The sequence below is a fragment of the Pipistrellus hanaki genome (genome assembly GCF_964339955.1).
Source record: "Pipistrellus hanaki genome assembly, chromosome: X".
Lineage (NCBI taxonomy): Eukaryota > Metazoa > Chordata > Mammalia > Chiroptera > Vespertilionidae > Pipistrellus > Pipistrellus hanaki.
The window spans coordinates 77,025,313-77,045,387 of record NC_140524.1 but is presented as its reverse complement, the minus strand read 5'-3'; positions in this window follow the sequence as shown (position 1 = coordinate 77,045,387).

Here is a 20,075-nt window from a genome sequence, read left to right as displayed (position 1 = left end):
GTTAATTTACATATTACCTCTTTATTATGTAGGATATATATATAAAAGGGTAATATGCTAATTATACCAGATTCCTTCCAGACAAAGCAACGGTGGGCAGGGGCCAAGGCAGAGGCAGTTAAGGGTGACCAGGCCAGCAGGGGAGGGCAGTTAGGGGCCACCTGGCCAGCAGCAGAGGGTGGTTAGGGGCAATCAGGCCTGCAGGGGAGGGTAGTTAAGGGTGATCAGGCCAGCAAGGGAGCAGTTAGGGGTGATCAGGCTGGCAGGCAGTTGAGTGGTTAGGGGCCAGTGGTCCCAGATTGTGAGAGAGATGTCTAACTGCCATCCCCTGAGGAGTCCCAAATTGGAAAGGGTGCAGGCTTGGCTGAGAGACCCCCCCCCCCACCTTGCATGAATTTATATATATATATTAGAAGCCTGGTGCACAACATTGTGCACTGGGTTGGGGGGGGGGGGGGCACAGGTTCCCTTAGCCTGGCCTGCTCCTTCTCACAGTCTGAGAGCCCTTAGAAGATTTTCAACTAATGGTTTAGGCCTGCTCCCTGCCAGGCCTAAGCTATCAGTCAGACATCCTTAGTACTGCTGCAGAGGCTGGAGAGGCTCCCACCACACCACTGTGCTCACCAGCTGTGAGCCTGGCTTCTGTATGAGTGATGCTCCTCCTGTGATAGTGCAATGGCCAACAGGGGACAGCTCCTGTGTTAAACACCTACCCCCCAGTGGTCAATGAGTGTCATAGCAACTGGTCATTCTGCCGTTCAGTCTATTTGCATATTTATTATATAGGATAATGGGTTACAGCCTTTAATTATATAAAATAATGGGTTACAGTTACTTGGAAAATTTGGGGAGGGTTATTATAAGAATTTGAATCTGAGGGGAGAAACCAAGATGGCGGCATAGGTAAACGCCTAACTGCAGCCTCACACAACAATTTCAAAAAATACAACTAAAATATAAAGTGGACATCATCCAGAACTATAGGAAAGTTGACTGACTGGAAATTCTACAACTAGAAGGAAAGAGAAAACCAGAAGGAAAATAAGAGGAGCTGTAAAAGCCTAAGGTACAGAGACACGGTGCACACGTGGGGAGAGGATGGAGCCAGAGAGGAGGGGGAGGCTGAGTGCCGGCGTTCCCTAGAGGGAAGGAGATAAAAGCTCTGGACTGTGCTGAACTCCAGTTCTGACTACACTGAACCCCAGTTCTAGACCTGACCCTGGGGACCCAAGCTCATATGGAGGGAGGACGGACTGTTGACTGCGCTGCTGGATTGCCCTGGCAGGAAGTTGACAAAAGCTCCAGACTGCACTGAACCCCAGTTCCAACTGCACTGAACCCCAGTTCCGGGCTCATTGGGGAAGAGACTAGACTGTCTGGTAGTGGGCAAAACTCGAGGGCATCTTTCTTTCAGAGTATGTTGTTCATTATAATCTACAAATGAGTGAGATCATGTGATATTTATCCTTCTCTGAGGGGCTTATTTTGCTTAGCATAACACTCTCCAGGTCCATCCATGCTATTGCAAACGATAAAAGTTCTTTCTTTCTTACAGTAGTATAGCATTCCACCCTGTAGATGTACCACAGTTTTCTAACCCATTAGCTAATGGGTATTTTGCTCAATTGATATTTATAGAGTGAATATGCTTGCAAATCTTAGAAATTGTAAATTGTACTGCTATGAAAATAGGAATGCATATATATATTTTTTTCTGATTGGTGGTTCTTATTTCTTGTGATATATTCCTAAGAGTGGAATACTGGGTCAGATGGGAGTTCCATTTTTAGTTTTTTGAGGGAACTCCATACTGTTTCCCACAGAGGCTTCACCAGTCTGCATTCCCACCAGCAGTGTATGAGAGTTCCCTTTTCTTCACATCCTCACCAGCACTTGTCCTTTGTTGATTTGTTGATGATAGCCATTCTGACAGTTGTGAGATGGTATCTAATTTTTTATTTTTATTTTTTAATTTAAATATTGAAGAGAATTCACAACAAAAACAAAATCAAATTTATTAAATTAAAAATATAATAGTTTTAATTTTTCATCTGTCAGTCCAATTATAAGGTATACATGTCATATGTTTGCTAGCCTTGTCAAGTTCACATCTTATACAAGGAGGCTGACCTTTTCCACAAATCAGTGGGCTGTTCCACACCAGCTCCTGTTTCCTAAAGTGGCAACCGGTCAATATAAAATTTTCTGTTTTGTCTGTGCACAATCATATTTCTCCTCAATTCCAGCACAGTTCTTTGTGAGGGTTTACCTGTCTCTATTCAAGGCAGAGTTCTACTTTTATCTAGTGAAGCAAGAAAAAAGAAATGTTACCTATTCAGCACTGCCTGAGAAATACCAGATGCTCATTGAAATGTCTAATTATATTTAAAAAATCAGGCAGTTGCACTGAGTCCTGGGAACATTGCCAGTACCTCTAATAAAAGGATGCTTCTCAAAGTGTGAACATACAACCACAGGTGCTCCACAAGATAATTTGAGGAGGGGGGGATAAATGGATAAATTGGCAAGTGTTCTGATACATATGTATTTGTTATTATGTCTATTACAACAATAAGTAACTAGCATAAGTTGGTATTTTAACAACTATTATTTCTTTAGAATGAATAAAAGTGTCTATAATTATTTTTTACTTGAAATGCCCATTTCTCTTCTTTTGTTTTTTTATCTTCAGTAAAATCTTTCCTGACCTCCTCACTTTCAGACAGTGTTAGTTGCTCCTTACTCTGATTCCTATACTTTTTGCACATATATTGGTTACATCACATCTCAGATTTCACTGTAATTTTATTAGGCCCTCCTACCTCTGTACTAGATTATGAGTTCCTTAAAAACCAGAGTCATATATTTGTATTCTCAGTGCCTAATGCAATAGCTAGGCTACCCTGGGAAATGCTTGATAATATTTATGGGGTGAATAAATGTGAATTATAATTTTGGCAACAATAATTATATTTATAAGCATAGATCTAGTATTACAGTTGGAGGGTTGGAGGCAAGATGACATCTTGTCTGTCCAAGGAGAACTGAAAATATAAAACTGCAAGACAGGAAATCAAACATAATTCTCTAATTAATTACATTAGCACTTTCAATTTTTTTTACTTGTAATAATAGATTTTTGAACTAAAATTCAAAAGCAAAATTACTGGATAAAATAAAAACGTATTTTTATGCTCATTACATGTTGGAAGAACTGAAATGTAATTTTAAAAGTCCAGTTGCCTTATCTTACTCCCATTCTCACCTCAATCCTTTTCATGATAACATTGTGATCATTACTTTTCAAATTATGCCAAGCTCCAGTCTAAAACACAGCAGGTCTCTCTCCCTGAAGTTTCTGGTATAGATGTTCCAATATAAGGAAATAAATCATTTTTTAATTCACACTTTCCTGGTAGCAAACAGATAATTGTTTATAATTAAAAAGTTTTTTTCATTCAATTTCTACTGTGTTAGACTAAATCACAGATTGTCAAGCCAGGAAAGTACTTAATTAAACAGAGAAGGTCACAATGAATCGGTGCAATTTGCTAGAAAAGGTTGAAGTAGAAAACCTGATTTCTATTCTCAACTCGACTAATAGCTTATTTAGAAATACTAATATTAGATGAGTTGTTTCATTTCTCTAGGCCTCAACTTCACCACTTATATATGATTAGATTTATCAGAGACAACTGACTCATTCTTAGAAAAAGATTAAAGCTACATATTCTCTTGTGCCTTAAAGAAATAAAGCCCAGAGGACTTAAAAATATTTAACTATAAAAAGTAAACTATATAATTTCTAAACAGAAGTATGGATGGTTATTTTTATAATTTTTTAATATTATATTTCTTTTTAATATATTTTATTGATTTTTTTATAGAGAGGAATAGAGTTAGAAACATCGATCAGCTTTTTCCTGCACACCCCCTACTGGATATGTGCCCACACCTATGGCACATGCTCTTGACCAGAATTGAACCTGGGACCCTTCAGTCTGCAGGCCAACACTCTATCCACTAAGCCAAACCAGTTAGGGCTATTTTTATAATTTTGAAATGGGCAAATTCTTCTAAAAGAAACAGAATCAAGATATCAAAGAAAGATGACTGCGGGCAGGACGGAGGTGAAGGAGAGGGTGTGAGTGAGTGAGTGAGTGAGTGAGTGAAAGAAAGGTGTGGATGTGTGGTGTGTGTGTGAGAGAGAATGAGGGACAGTTAAATCTGGCAGGAGTAGCAGGAGCTGTCAGACCAGGCTCTCCTGGACAGGGATCATCTACCACCTCTGCGGGGACTCCCTGGGCTGTGGGGCTAGGCACAGAGTCCACGCCATCTTGAAGGGGAGAGAGGCCTTTTCTAGGAACTCATCAACACCACCACCCAGACAGGCCTTGGACACTGCCTGTGACACTGTAGCTACTCCAGCCAAAATCCTGCTGCCCCACCCGCAGACCTGCAGACCCTGGGACCTCCACCTCCAAGGGTGCATGCTCCCGCAGCAGGAAGTACAACTCCCCCTTCCCCAGCAGCTGACCTCTGGACACCACAGCCGTGCTTTTCCAGTGCCACAGTCTTGCTTTTCAAACACACAGGCCTCCTGAGCTCACCACCCCACAGGCCACTTTGGGTGCCGCCACTGGGCACGCTCCTATCCAAACAAGGTATCACTGCTCCTGTAGTAGAAATTCTGAATTCCCTCTTCCTGGATACCTGCCCACAGACACCTGGGTCACTTGGCTTCTGTGCCAGGGCCTCTCTGAATGCATGAGCTTGCCAGCACAGGGCTCCAGAGAACCCAACCAAGGGCACAAGGCCCCAGGCAGTAGAAATTCGGACTTTCCCACCTCCTGGTTACCTGCCCACAGACACCTCAGTCATTCAGCTTCAAAATGCAAGGGCCACGCTGAGTGCACCACCCTAGCAAATGGCTCCCTGGTACTCTGTGAGCCACCATTGGGCACACGCAAATCCAACCCAGGACACAAGGCCCCAGCAGCAAAAACTGAGTTTTCCCACTCCACAGCTGCCAACCTCTGAACACCGTAAGTCACACCTTTCTGGAGCGTAGACCTCCTGAGACCCACCACGCTGAGAGATGGCTCCTGGGTGCCTCCTTGAGCCCTGGCTGGGCATGCTCATATCAAAACAAGGGCACATGGCCCAGACAGTAGAAATCTGGACTTCCACCCTCCCAGCTGCCTACCCAAAGACACCACAGTCTTGTGGTTTGAGCACACAGGCCCCCAGAGGACACCACCCCAGCAGGCAACTCCCCAGTGCGTCTGTGAGCTGCCCCTAGGCTCACTCATTTCCAGCCAAGGGTGCAAGGCCCTGGCAGCAAAAACTCGGACTTCCTTGTCATCAACTGCCGAACTCCAGTCACTGCAGTCGCACTGATTCAGTGCGCAAGCCCCCTGAGCCTGCTGCCCTGGCAGGTGGCCCCTGGGTGCTTCTCTGAATTACCGCAAGGCACAACCCCGTCCACTGGCATCTAGTCACTGCTGTAGTACTGCTCTGGCACAAGAGCCCTCTAAGCCCACTGCTCCAGCAGAGGGCTTCAGGGTGCCTCTGTAAGCAGCCATTGGGCATGCATAGCCAACCAAGGGGGCACATCTTCTGAAGCAGAAACTTCTCCCTCCACAGGGCAGTGGCACACCACAATTGCTCTGATCCAGCCTGTGGGCCCTATGAGCACACACTCCATGCAGACAGCTCCTGGGCCCCTCTGTGTGCTGCCACTGGGCGTGTGCCTCTCCAACCAAGGGCTAATGGCTGCCCCAGCAGGATCTACAGCATCCTTCTCCCAGTTGCCTACCTCTGGACAGCCTGGTGAGTTACTGACGACTTGCCTCCCTGGACAAGGTCACATTGTTTCAGCCACAGACCCCGAGATTCCCACATCCCAACTGCTGGATCCTGAACACCCTCGTGATTCAGAGAAAAATCACTTTGGCCAAAGTCCCACTGCCTCAACCAAGGACTATGAGACACCCACCCCCTACTGTCATGGGCTCTGGGCACCTCATAGTGAGTTGCAGAGCATCACGAATCCAGCAGGAGTCACACCACACTGGCCAAAGTCACAGTACCTGAGCCTCAAGCGCCAAGACTCCTTCCTCCCAGACTGTAAATTCTGGGAACCCACAGTGATAACATACCAGCAAGACCTCAAACAACCTTTGCCACAAGAGCCAGAACCACAATGAAATCCAAAACAGTTTGCACAATGAAGCCGGGGATGAGTCACATTGCCAACCCGAGATGAGAATTCATCTGTGAATAAGAAACTAACATTCAAGCCAAAACCGGTTTGGCTCAATGGATAGAGCGTCGGCTTGGGGGCTGAAAGGTCCCGGGTTCGATTCCGGTCAAGGGCATGTACCTTGGTTGTGGACATATCCCCAGTAGGGGGTGTGCAAGAGGCAGCTGATCGATGACTCTCTCTCATCGATGTTTCTAACTATCTCTCTCCCTTCCTCTCTGTACAAAATCAATAAAATATTTAAAAAAAAAAAAGAAAGAAAAAAGAAACTAACATTCAAGATCCAACTACATTAAGAGAACCCAAATAGCTCAAGTAGGGAACTCCGCTGGATCACCAAGCCCAGGAGACCTGAGAGACCCCACCTCCAGCACCCCACTCCCCAAAAGAACTTGGGTAGCAAAGCAGTTGGATCTAAGAAACAGAAACAAAACTTTACAGCAAAGAATGGGAGAAAGAAAAAAAAATCCCCAAAGGATAGAAAAGGAGGAAGTAAAACAAATCCTTCTCAGACATTTCCAAAAAATTCAAGAGGAAGGCACACTTCCAAACTCTTTCTATGAAGCCAGCATAGCCCTAATCACAAAACCATATAAAGATACCACAAACAAAGAGAATATAGATGCTAAAATCCTCAAAAAAATTCTAGCAAATAAAATTCAGCATTACATTAGAAAGATCATACACCATGAAACAAGTGGGATTTTTTCCAGGAATAAAAAGGCTGGTACAATATCTGCAAATCAATAAACGTGATACATCACATAAGCAAATTGAGAGACAAAAATCACACTATCATATCAATTGATGCAGAAAAGACATTTGACAAAGTCCAACACCATTTTCTGCTAAAAACGTTCAGCAAAGTGGAAATGGAGGGATCATACTTCAACATAATAAAATTCTTTATAACAAACCTACAGCTGAAATCATACTCAATGGACAAAAATTAAGATTAATTCCCGTAAGTACAGGAACAAGACAGGGCTGCCTGCTTTTACACTGGAAGTGCTAACCACACCTATCAGACAAGAAGAAAAATTAAAAGGCATCCAAATTGGAAAAGAAGAAATAAAGTTGTGATTATCCACAGATGACATGATACTGTACATAGAAAAACCTAAAGACTCCATAAAAATTATTTGGCTTAATGAATGAATTCGGCAATGTAGCAGGATACAAAATTATCACCAAGAAATATATGGCATATTTATACACCGATAGTGAACTTAAAGAAAGAGAGATTAAAGAAACAATCCCATTTACCATTGCACCAAAAAAATTAAGATACCTAGGAATAAACTTAAGTAATGATGTAAAAGACATGTTCTCGCAAAACTATAAGACACTGAAAAAAGAGATAGAGGAAGACATAAACAAATGGATTTGTAGGATCAACATCATTAAAATGTTTATACCACCCAGAACAATCTATAGATTCAATGCACTCCCCATTAAAATACCAATGGCAAATTTCACAACCTAGAACCAACTCTCCAAAAATTCATTTGGAATAAAAAAAGACCCCGAATAGCTGCAGCGAACCTGAGAATGAGGGACAAAGTAGGAGGGATCTCAATCCAAGATATCTAGCTGTATTACAAAGCCACTGTTCTCAAAACTGCCTGGTACTGGCACAAGAACAGACATATAGACCAATGGAATAGAATAGAGAACCCAGAAATCGCCCCAAATCACCATGCACAATTATTATTTGACAAAAAAGGCAAGAGCATACAATGGAGTCAAGACAGTCTCTTCAATAAATGGTGTTGGGAAAATTGGACAGATACATGCAAAAAAATGAAACTAACACCACAAACTTACAACATACACAAAAAGAATCTCAAAATGGAAAAAGGACTTAAACATAAGATGGGAAATCATAAAAATATTAGAGGGATCCAAAGGCAGCAAAATCTCATGCATATGTCAAAACAATATCTTCACAGATACAGCTCCTAGGGCAATGGAAACTAAAGAGAAAATAAACAAATGGGACTACATCAAAATAAAAAGCTTCTGCACAGCAAAAGAAACCATCTACAAAACAACAAGAAAGCCCACTGCATGGGAGAACATATTTGCCAATGTTATCTTCGATAAGCATTTAATCTCCAACATTTACAGGGAACTCTTACAACTTAACAAAAGGAAGGTAAACAACCCAATCCAAAAAAATGGAAAAGGACTTAAATAGATACTTTTTGAAAGAGGACATAAGAAAGGTCAAGAGACCTATGAAAACATGCTCAGAGTCCCTAATCATCTAAGAGATGCAAATCAAAACAGCAATGAGGTACCATCTCACACCTTTCAGAATAGCTATCATCAACAAATCCACAAATGACAAGTGCTGGCCAGGATGTGGAGAAAAAGGAACCCTCGTACACTGCTGGTGAGAATGCAGACTGGTGGGTGCAGCCACTGTGGAGAACTATATGGAGTTTCCTCGAAAAATTAAAAATGGAACTCCCATTTGACCCAGTGATCCCAATTCTAGGAATATATCCCAAGAAATCAGAAACACCAATCAGAAAGAATGTATGCAGCCCTATGTTCATAGCAGCATAATTTACCATAGCTAATATTTGCAAACAGCCTATGTGCCTATCAGCAGATGAGTGGATTAGAAAACCGTGGTACATCTATACAATGGAATACTATGCTGCTGTGAAAAGGAGGGAACTACTACCATTTTCAACAGCATAATGGAGCATTATGCTAAGTGAAATAAGTCAGTTTGAGAAAGATAAAGATCACAAGATCTCACCCATTTGTGGATTATAATGAACAACATAAACTGATGAACAAAAACAGATCCAGAGACAGAGAAGCATATATCAGATTTTCAAACCTCAGAGGGAAGGTAGGGGAGTAAGGAGTAGAGGTCAACCAAAAGATTTGTATGCATGAATGTAAACAAAACCAATGGACATAGACACTATGGGGGAAAGGGCATTAATTGGAGAGCAGTGGGGGGTAATCAAGGGATAAAGACACATATGCAATACTTTAATCAATAAAGTAATTATCAATAAGACAAATAAAAACTTTGAAAACGTTTTTAAAAAAAAGATGTCATAAAGAGAAAATGATGAGATTACTTAAAACTTAAAACTTCTGTCTGAAAAAATATACCAGTAAAAAAAAAAAAACCTCAAAAGATGAAAGAGAACATCAAGTAGGAAAGTAAAAAATACAGTCAAATAACTAACAGGAAATAAAAGCAAAACAAAAACAAATGGCCATCATTATAAAAAGACATGAGGCCCGGTGCACGAAATTTATGCACAGGGGTGTGTGTCCCTCAGCCCAGCCTGTACCCACTTCAATCTGGGACCCCTTGAGGGATGTCCGACTGCCTGTTTAGGCTCGATCCTGGTAGGATCTGGCCTAAACGGGCAGTCGGACATCGCTCTCACAATCCAGGACTGCTGGCTCCCAACTGCTCGCCTGCCTGCCTTCCTGATGGCCCCTAACCGCTTCTGTCTGCCAACATGATCACCCCCTAACCACTCCCCTGCCAGCCTGATTACCCCTAACTGCCCTCCCTTGCAGGCCTGGTCACCGCTAACTGCCCTCCCCTGATGGCCTGATCATCTACAACTTCCCTCCTTTGCAGGCCTGGTCCCTCCCAACTGCCCTCCCCTGCTGGTTTTCTTGTGGCAGCCATCTTGTGTCCACATGGGGGCAGCCATCTTGTGTGTTGGAGTGACGGTCAATTTGCATATCACTATTTTATTAGGATATTCAACTTCACTCATAGTTAAAGACAAATCAAAAGGAGATGTTTTAACCTATCCAATAAGCAAAATTTAAAATTTTGTCATATTAATGCTGGCCAAGGTAAGCCAGTGGGCATATTTATGTGTTGGTGGGAGTTTAAAGTGATATTGCACTCCAGTGCTGATTCATTTTTTTCCTATTTTTGATTTTTTAATTAAAAACTTTTTGGTGACAATGGTTAATAAGATAATATGGGTTTCAAGTGTACAATTCTATGAGACATCTGTCTATTGCATTGTGTGCCCACCACTCAAAGTCAAATCTTCTTCCACCACCACTGCTGCACTTGTCAGATGTGAGCCCAGCTTCTGGCACAGAGGTACTCCCTCTGTGGGGATGCACTGACCACCAGGAGGCAGCTCCTGCATTGAGCATCTGCCCCCTGGTGGTCAGTGTGCATCATAGCAACTGGTCATCCATTGTTCGGTCAATTTGCATATTTTACCTTTATTATATAGGATATGAGTGAAATCATATGTTATGATTCTTAACCTTTCCTATATGACTTATTTTGCTTAACATAATATTCTTAAAGCCATCCATGTTGTAGCAAATGTCAGTATTTTTTCTTTTTCTATGTCTGAGTAGTATTCATTGCATATATGTACCACACCTTTTTAAAATATATTTTTATTGATTTAAGAAATGAAAGAAGGGTGGAAAGATAGAAACATCAATGAAGAGAGAGTCTCATTGATTGGCTGCCTCCTGCACACCCCCAACTGGGGATTGAGCCCGCAACCTGGGCATGTGCCCTGACCGGGAATTGAACCTTGACCTCCTGGTTCATAGATAGATGTTTAACCACTGAGACACATTCAATTGGAAGGGATGTACCACATATTCTTTATCCAGTCATCTATCAAAGCACACTTGGGTTGTTTCCATGTCTTGCCCACTACGAATAATGCTGCTATGAACAATGGAGTGGATATATATTTTCCAATATACATTTTCAAAATTTTGGGGTAAATCCCCAGGAGAGTGGTTGCTGGGTCATATGGTAACTCTATTCTTAATTTGTTGAGGCCTCTCCATACAGTTTTCCATAGTGGCTGTACCAGTGTACATTCCCACCAGCAGTGAATGAGGGCTCCTTTTTCTCCACAACCTCTCCAACACTAATTATTATTTGTCTTATTAATAACTAGAGGCTCAGTTCACAAATTTGTGCATGGTTGGAGTCCGGCCAGACTGGCTCCAATCGGGGCAGATCAAGGCTGGGCCTGTCAGAAGGAGGAGACAGAGGGAGGTTGGTGGCTGGCCTGCCCCATTTGGAACCAACCAGGGCTGGGCTAGCTGTGGGGAAGGGCTGTGGGCTATTGGCCAGCAGGCCCCAGCCCCAATTGGGGTAGGGAGGCCGATCAGCAACAGGGAGAGGAGCCATGGGAGGCTTGCCAGCCAGCCCCACCCCTGATTGGTGTGGGGAGGCAATTGGGGGCAGAGCTGGCTGGGGGGGCTATGGGCTGATTGGGATGTTGGGGGCCCATCAGGGATGGGGACAGTTCTGGGGAGGAGCTACAGAAGGTTGACTGGCTGACCATGCCCCCTATTGGGGTAAGGGTGTGATTAGGGGTAAGGCTAGCAGGAGGGGCTATGGACTGATCAGGATGGTGGGGGCCCATTGGAGAGGGGCTGGCCAGGGAGAGGGGCTTCAGGCAGTTGGCCGGGCAGCCCTGTCCCTGATCAGGGTGTAGGGGGGCTATCTGGGGTGGGGCCAGGTGGGGGAGAGGCTGCAGGAGGTTGGCCTGCCGGCCCTGACCCCTATTGGAATACGGGGTCAATCAGGGATGGGGCCGGCTGAGGGTAGGGGCTGCGGGACGATTGAGGTGGGGGCCCATTGCAGGTGGAGTATCTGGGGGGAGGGGTTGTGGGAGGTTGGCTGGCCGGCCCCACCCCCAGATTGGGCCAGTTTGGTGGCCTCAATGGGAGTCATAGCAATCGATCGTTCTGGTCGTTACAGCGTGCCTGTCTCTGGCTTTTTATATATATAGATAGTCATTTTAACAGGTGTAAAGTGATATGTTGTTATAGTTTTGATTTGCATTTCCCTAATAGCTAGTGAAGTTGAGGATTTTTTTCATAGATCTGTTGGCCATTCTTGAGAGAAATGTCTATTCAGATCCTCTGCTCATTTTTCAATTGAATCATTTGTTTGGTATTGAGTTGGAGGAGTTCTTTATATATTTTAGATATTAATCCCGTCAGAGTTGTTGTTTAAAATCCCAATGACATTTTCTAAAGAAATAGAACAAAAAAATCATCAGATCTGCATGGAATCTAAAAGACCCCGAATGGACAAAGCAATCCTGAATGCATGAATGAACACAGAGGCATCACATCCACACAGTTCAATTTATACTACAAAGTTATAATAATTAAAATAGCATGGTGTTGGCAGAAAAACAGACATACAGACCAATAGGACAGAAATGAGAGTCCAGAAATAAAACCACATGTATATGGGGAAATAATTTTTTATAAAGGATCCAAAAGCATACAATGGAGAAAAGGAAACCTATTTAATACATGGTGTTGGGAAAATTGGAAAGCCACATGCAAAAGAATGAAACTAGACTAATTATATATACACTAGAGGCCCGGTGCATGGATTCTTGCACTTGTGGGGGGTGGCCTACGGGGATTGACCTGCTCTGTGAGCGTTGCTCATCCCAATCAGCCAACTGGCTGTGGATCAGTCCTCTGAGTGGCTGTTGAATGAAGAAATTAGTCTGAGCTGATATTTCAGGGTAATTTCTTGGGTAAAGGCATGTTCTGTGTCCTGGAGGAACCTGTTGGAGAGCTTTTCACCCCAAAGCCGCTCGGTAAATGTCCTTGATGTGTGATGCCAGGTTGGTGTCACCATCAGGGATGTTCAGAGAGCTGTGAACAGCAGCTCCAGAATCCAGTACAGCCTCCCCATGGGGTCCACAGTCACGTCCCCTCTTGCCATACACCTATGCCAGCTCCCTACACTCTTTCTTTCTAGAACATACCTTAAAGGGCCTGCATCAGCTGTTGAGTCAGACCAGAGTATGGATTATCTTAGGTTTAGATAGGTGCAGAGACTCGACCTCACCCTGGGCCTGCTAATGGCTTCTCCTTTTGTAGGAGAAGCCACTCATCCCAATCAGCCCAGTGGCACTCCAACTATGGAAACATACTGACCACCAGAGGCCAGCTCCTCCGTTAAGCATCTGCCCCCTGGTGGTCAGTGTGCATCATAGTGACTGGTCAACTGGTTGTTCTGGTCATTTTGCTATTTGGTTTCTGGGCTTTTATATAAATGCTAGAGGCCTGATGCACATGTGCACTGGGGAGTGTCCCTCAGCCCAGCCTGTACCCTCTCCAATCTGGGAACCCTCTGGGGATCAGGCCTAAACCGGCAGTCTGACATCCCTCTCACAATCCGGGAACACTGGCTCCTAAGCACTTGCCTGCCTAATTGCCCCTAACTGCTTCTTCCTGCCAGCCTGATTGCCCCCTAACTGCTCCCCTGCAGGCCTGATTGATGCCTAACTGCTCACCTGCTGGCCCAATCACCACCAACTGCCCTCTCCTGCCAGCCTGATTGCCCCCAACTGCCCTCCCCTACTGGTCTGATCTTGCCCCCAACTGCTCTTCCCTGAGAACCTGATCTCACTTTGGCCTGGTCACCCCCAACTGTCCTCCCCTGCAGGCCTGGTTTCCCCCAACTGTCCTCCCCTGATGGACCAATCACTCCCAACTGCCCTCCCCTGCTGGCCTGTTCACCTTAAACTGCCCTCCCCTGCTGGCCATCTTGTGATGGCCATCTTGTGATTTTGTGGTAGCCAACTTGTGTCAGCCAACTTGTGATGACATGGGGGTGGCCATCTTCTGACGACATGGGTTGGCCATCTTGTGATGACGTGAGGGCATCATGCAAGGGTGCAAGGGCCACCTAGACTTTTATTAGTATAAATAGATGTGAACCTCTGAGAAATTTTAGGAAGGTTTGCAGCATGGGACAGAGCTGCCTGGCCAATTGGGAAGATTAGCTCCTGAAAGAGGTTTGGTCTTGTGTGGGTTTTGTGTGGCAGGGTTCAGAGAATTACCAGGGGTAGGTGAAAGGTGTTAGGTTGGTGGAGACTCAGATACAGTGCCCAACTGTGCCTACAGGAGGAGGGTGAAGCAAAGGAACCATGGCACCTCCTGAAGAAAGCTGCCCTGCTGCCCGCAGCCCTTGCCCTAAAGCCAGACAATGCAGTTTCTCCCAGTATGTCCTTGGTGATTTTAAGCTGATGTCCCTTTACTGGATCTTGAAGCGAATGTTTTAAGAGCCCTTTAAGATGACACCTGGGATTCCAGACTTGTGCTCTGGACTGAGGAGCCAGGTGTGTGACTGGAACCTCTCACTCCTCAGGGGGATCATCCACAGCCAATATATACTTCCTGTTTCTTAACTGCCACACGTGGGTGAAGGACCAGCAAATTCTGCTCCTTCTACTAGTTTCAATGTGGCTTCTTTTTATCCTTAGTTATAGGTCTTCTTGTTCAACTAGTCCTCAGGTGGCTCTCAAGAATAATTTTTCTATAATTCAGTTGTAATTTTGATGTGGTCATAGGAGGAGGCGAGCATAACATTTACCTACTCAACTATCTCCTAAATATGACCCTTAAGTGATAATTTATTAATGACTAGAGGCCCGGTGCATGGGGTGAGGGGGTGTCCCTCAGCCCAGCCTGCACCCTCTCCAATCTGGGACCCCTTGAGGGATGTTAAACTGCCCACTGGTATTGGGTCTAAATGGGCAGTCGGACATCCCTCTCCCTATCCAGGACTGCTGGCTCCCAACTGCTCGCCTGCCTGCCTTCCTGATTGCCCCTAACAGCTTCTGCCTGCCAGCCTGATCACCTCCTAACCACTCCCATGCCAGCTGGATTGATGTCTAACTGCTCCCCTACCAGCATGTTTGCCCCCAACTTCCCTCCTCTGCTGGCCTAGTCACCCCTAACTGCCTTCCCCTGAAGGGTTGATCACCTCCAACTGCCCTTCCTTGCAGGCCTGGTGCCTCCAACTGCCCTCCCCTGCTGGCCATCTTGTGGTGACCATCTTGTGTCCATATGGGGGCAGGATCTTGGCCACATGGGGGCAGCCATCTTGTGTGTTAGAGTGATGGTCAATCTGTATATTACTCTTTTATTAGATAGGATAGAGGCCTGGTGAATGGGTGGGGGCCAGCTGGTTTGCCCTGAAGGGTGTCCCAGATCAGGGTGGGGGTTCACTTGGGACATGGGACTGCCTGAGCAAGGGGCCTGTGATGGTTAGCAGGCCAGCCACACCCCCTGGCAACCCAAGTGGAGGCCCTGGTATCTGGAATTTATTTACCTTCTACAATTGAAACTTTGTAGCCTTGAGTGGAGCCTAGGCCGGCTAGGGCAGGCAGAAAGCTTGGCTTCTTCTGTTGCCTGGGAAACCCAAGTCTCCCTCCTGCTCTCTGTGGCTGTAGCCATCTTGGTTGGGTTTATTTGCATATTTGCTCTGACTGGCTGGTGAGCGTGGCTTGTGGGTATAGTGGAGTGATAGTTAATTTGCATATTACTCTTTTATTAGGTAGGATGATTACTTTAAGAGTAGGTAAAAATTTTCCAGTTAAAAACGTAAAATTGTATTATATTCCTTTTCCCCCTTAAAAACATACTTTCCAGATCCTTCATATCAGGGGCCACTCATTAATTCAATATTTTATTAGTCTCAGGCCCGCTATGAATAAACAGAATATGGGAGGCTTTGAGTCCCAGGGTTATATTTTTCCCAGAGTTTCAGCTAAGTGCTGTCATCAATCTAAGCAAATTCCTCAAACAAATTTTAAACAAAGCTCAAAAATAAGTACATTGATAAAAAATAATTACAAAAATAAGTACATTGATATATTTGGCTCATTATACTGAACCAGTATTGATACATTTATTTTGCCTGCTAAAACCAACAACTAACAATACAGGGTATGCAAAGTTTGAATAATTATAAAAATAGTGTTCATTAAAATACATTTCATTTTCATAATGTAATAGAACAGCTGTTGGAGTATACAACATTTTTTGGGACACTCTACATATTTAAAATACAGTATTTTAATTATATGTTAGAAGTCTTACATTATTATTTCCTAACAATAGTAAATAGATTTTTTTTATATTTTCCATTTTTTGTTAATATAATAAGGATAATAATGGTAATGAATGAGGTCAAAATTAAAGCTAATTTAATAAGGAAAAGAAAATATTTATTATTATCAATCAGTATTTTTGAGATCCCATTTCATGCAAAGTAGTTTTAAATATTAAAAACTTTTAATATGCATTATTAATATATTTTAAACTATGATTACACAGAAAATTTGAAGATCTCATTTATCTTTACTATCTAGCATCTTTTTATTAATAAACACATTTTCTTTTGGACTTTCTGTCTCAAGCATGATAATGTTAATGGTGTCTTTCCTCTATAATATTTTAAATCATCCCATGTCACTTCTCAATGGTTAGTAAAATAGACATGCTCCTATAAGTTTTCAGTGTGGAAGTAGGCATACTTAATGCCCAGTGAAAATTAGAGGGTCCTGCAGAGAAGTGTCTGGCAATGAACTTTCATAGTCATTAAAAAATATTCTAAAAAGATAAACAAGCCGACGTAATTTTAGGGAGAAAACGAACCAATAAAAAGGCTCACTTCAACAATTGTACAAAAGTAAAAAAACTTTACTAAGAAATAATTTATAAATTTTAGAAAAATAGTTTTTAAAGTTAGTGAATTCTATAGGATGTATATAGTGTGATGTACTGAGAAAATATTCAAACAAGAGAAAGTAAGTATATAAAATTTCAACTAAATGTCAAGTAGGACTGAGTTGTAGGGGAGGTAGTGGAAAATATCAAGTTTTCTTGTGTCATATGAGTGGTACAATCTAAATTCTATAGTATAACAATAAGGTAGGATCTTTTAGTGCTAAGATTATTGGAGAAGGCTTTTTTTTTCCCTCAGGGGTAATATTTGACTGGGGTCTGCACAGTTTGGTAGACATTTGATATAAGAGAATGGGACTTCAGTGGATAGTAATAATATAGCAAAAAGCAAAGAGCTTAGGGCAGGTTGAGTTGTACAAAAGACCACCTGGTTAATGGTAGAAAAGAAGAACATGGAGGGTGGAGGTCAAGAATTAAAGAAATGCTTCACACAGAAAAATTTCTTATGCATGCATGACTATTTTTGTATTCTGATAAGACATAAATCACAGTTGCAACAGGTAGACTGCATGGAAGAAAAACTGACTAAAAAAGAAAATTGCTGACAAACTTAAGAGGAATCTTGAGCTCAGTGACCTGAAACATTTTGCTTTGCCTCCAAACTGTCTTATCTCCCAAAGCTCCTCATAATCATTTGTTTCAACTCACTTTGGGCAAGGCATTCTGTTCTCCGAATAAGAACAAACTTTTCCTACCTCTGCATTTGATATAATATAACAATCTACTCAACAATTCAGAGCAAATTGTACTTACATTGCACAACTTACAAGCAACCTCAATTTATAAATATGTATGCATCTGTTTGCTCTATCCTACAAACATAAAAAGCATTGAAGAAACCACGCAATGCAAGTTTTCATGCCCCAGGGTTTTATGTTTTCTTAGACTAGCCTACAAAATCAAAATCCAACTCACAAAATAATGCTAAATACATATTTGTTGAATAAATGTGTTTCAATATTGATACTTTTTTCACTCCCTTCATGTTCTTTATATTTCTCTTTATCCTTATGAGGCAATCCTTATATTGAACCCAACTTTTATCTTTACCTTCTAGCTCTTAGAAAATAAAATGATTAAAACATAGCTAGTCTCATCCATTAATGCTTTCACCATAAAGGTAAAAAGAAGCATCTAGGGTATCTAGATATGAGCCTAATAATGATGGGCAAAGGAAAGAATTTCAAATGTCTTTCTGATTTACCTACTGGAATTAGAATGCAATATGAAGTTGGAGGAGGGAAATTGAGCTGCACTCAAATAGTGTTATACTACCTTATCTGTTTAATTACACACTGTAGGTGCTGCAGAATAATGAGTAAAAATAAAAATAATGTTTCTTTTTTTTGGTAGGCTGTATTTTATTTTATTTTTAAAATATATTTTTATTGATTTCAGAGAGGGAGAGGAAGAGAGAGAGAAACATCAATGATGAGATAGAATCATTGATTGGCTGACTCCTGCACTCCCCACAATGGGGATCAAGCCCACAACCTGGGTATAAGCCCTGACTGGGAATCAAAACATGACCTCCTGATTCATAGGTCAACTCTCAACCACTGAGCCACACTGGCTGGGCAGTTAGACTGTATTTTAATTTGAAGGGAGAGTTTGGTATTCTGTAACAGCTGTGAATATTTGTTTTTATACTCACAATTCCAATTTTATTGAATCCACCTGAATAGAATGAAATTTTTCTCTTAAATAATGTTCAAAAGGTTTATTTCCTTTAAACACACACACACACACACACACACACACACACACAGCAAAAAACAAACAAAAAAAACCTTCCAGAAAAGGGATTTGAGCTGTTATTGGAGCACTTTTAAGTCCAATTAGCTGTTACAACAACCAAAGCAAGGCGCTGTGACAAAGAGCTTCAAAGACTTGTATTCTATGTTTTACTCATAATTATATTCAAGTACCTTATTTGCCAATTCCCTCCCCCACTCCAATGACCTTTAGGTCTCAGAAAATAACTTTGAAAGGCAGATAGAAGCCTCCTTTAGAAATCCACTTAAATGGCTAGGACTAGGCAGATGAGACGAGGGCAGCCCTCTCCTTAGGCACAAACTATAAAGGGTTCCCCAAAACTCAATAATGAAGATAAATTTTAATACACTAGTTTAAAGATGTAAATTAATGTAGAGTCCATGATGGACAAAATATCAAAATTTAAAAAATGACAGGATCCTACCCTGCACTTGCATGGCTTACCTCGGTGGTCGGCAAACTGTGGCTCGCGAGCCACATGCGGCTCTTTGGCTCTTTGAGTGTGGCTCTTCCACAAAATACCACGGTCTGGGCAAGTCTATTTTGAAGAAGTGGCGTTAGGAGAAGTTTAAGTTTAAAAAAATGTGGCTCTCAAAAATAATTTCAATCGTTGTACTGTTGATATTTGGCTCTTGACTAATGAGTTTGCCGACCACTGGCATACCTCAATCACTTCACTTTCATCTCCTGCGTTTGGGGGCATCCTTAATTTTGCGCCAGAGGTGAGTGCCTTATACACTTAATCCTAGTCCAGAATTGAGTCCTAAACACTTTCATATGTGGGCCTTCCTTTGGATTCAAAATACATTGCATCAGCACTTTTCCTTTGGATAGACCTCTGTTATTACAAACCTCACGCGGGATCCTGTTGAATTCTCGGCGGACTCCCACCAAGTGGGATAATAGTACTTTTCAGGTGTCCCTGCCTTCAGGCACCTCCTGCTCTTCCAGCTCCCAGTTTTGTTGCTCCTCTCCACTGGCAGAAGATAGGCCATTTGGGCGCTTTCCTAGCATCGGGGCCACAATTCTGCTTTGGCGGAAAGTACTCACCACCAGAGAAACAACTTCACTCTTTTCTACTTTCTGAAGGAGCACTCAGTTCATCTCAGCAAAGGTAGAATACAAAGACTGGAGCCTACACTCAACCAGTTGTCAAAAGCACCTCCCAAGCCCCGCCCCCGGGAAGAAGTAAAAGTGGAGGTTTTGGAGAAGGTGGAGAAAACTGCAGTGACTTCCGCCTGTCATTACAACATAAAAGGCGGGGGGGGGGGGTATATGATCAAGGCAGCTCCAGCTTTCCCACTGGTTTTATGCTTTAGCACTTTGCGTCTTCCAAGTCCACGCGCTCCTCTCCCCCACCGGCGGGCCAAGCTGGTAGCACAGGAGTGCTCAGGGCGAGTCCGTGGACCACGCCTCCTGGGCTGGTCACCTCCCCTCATTGGCCTGACGACCTGTCACTCCAACTGGCTCCCACTCC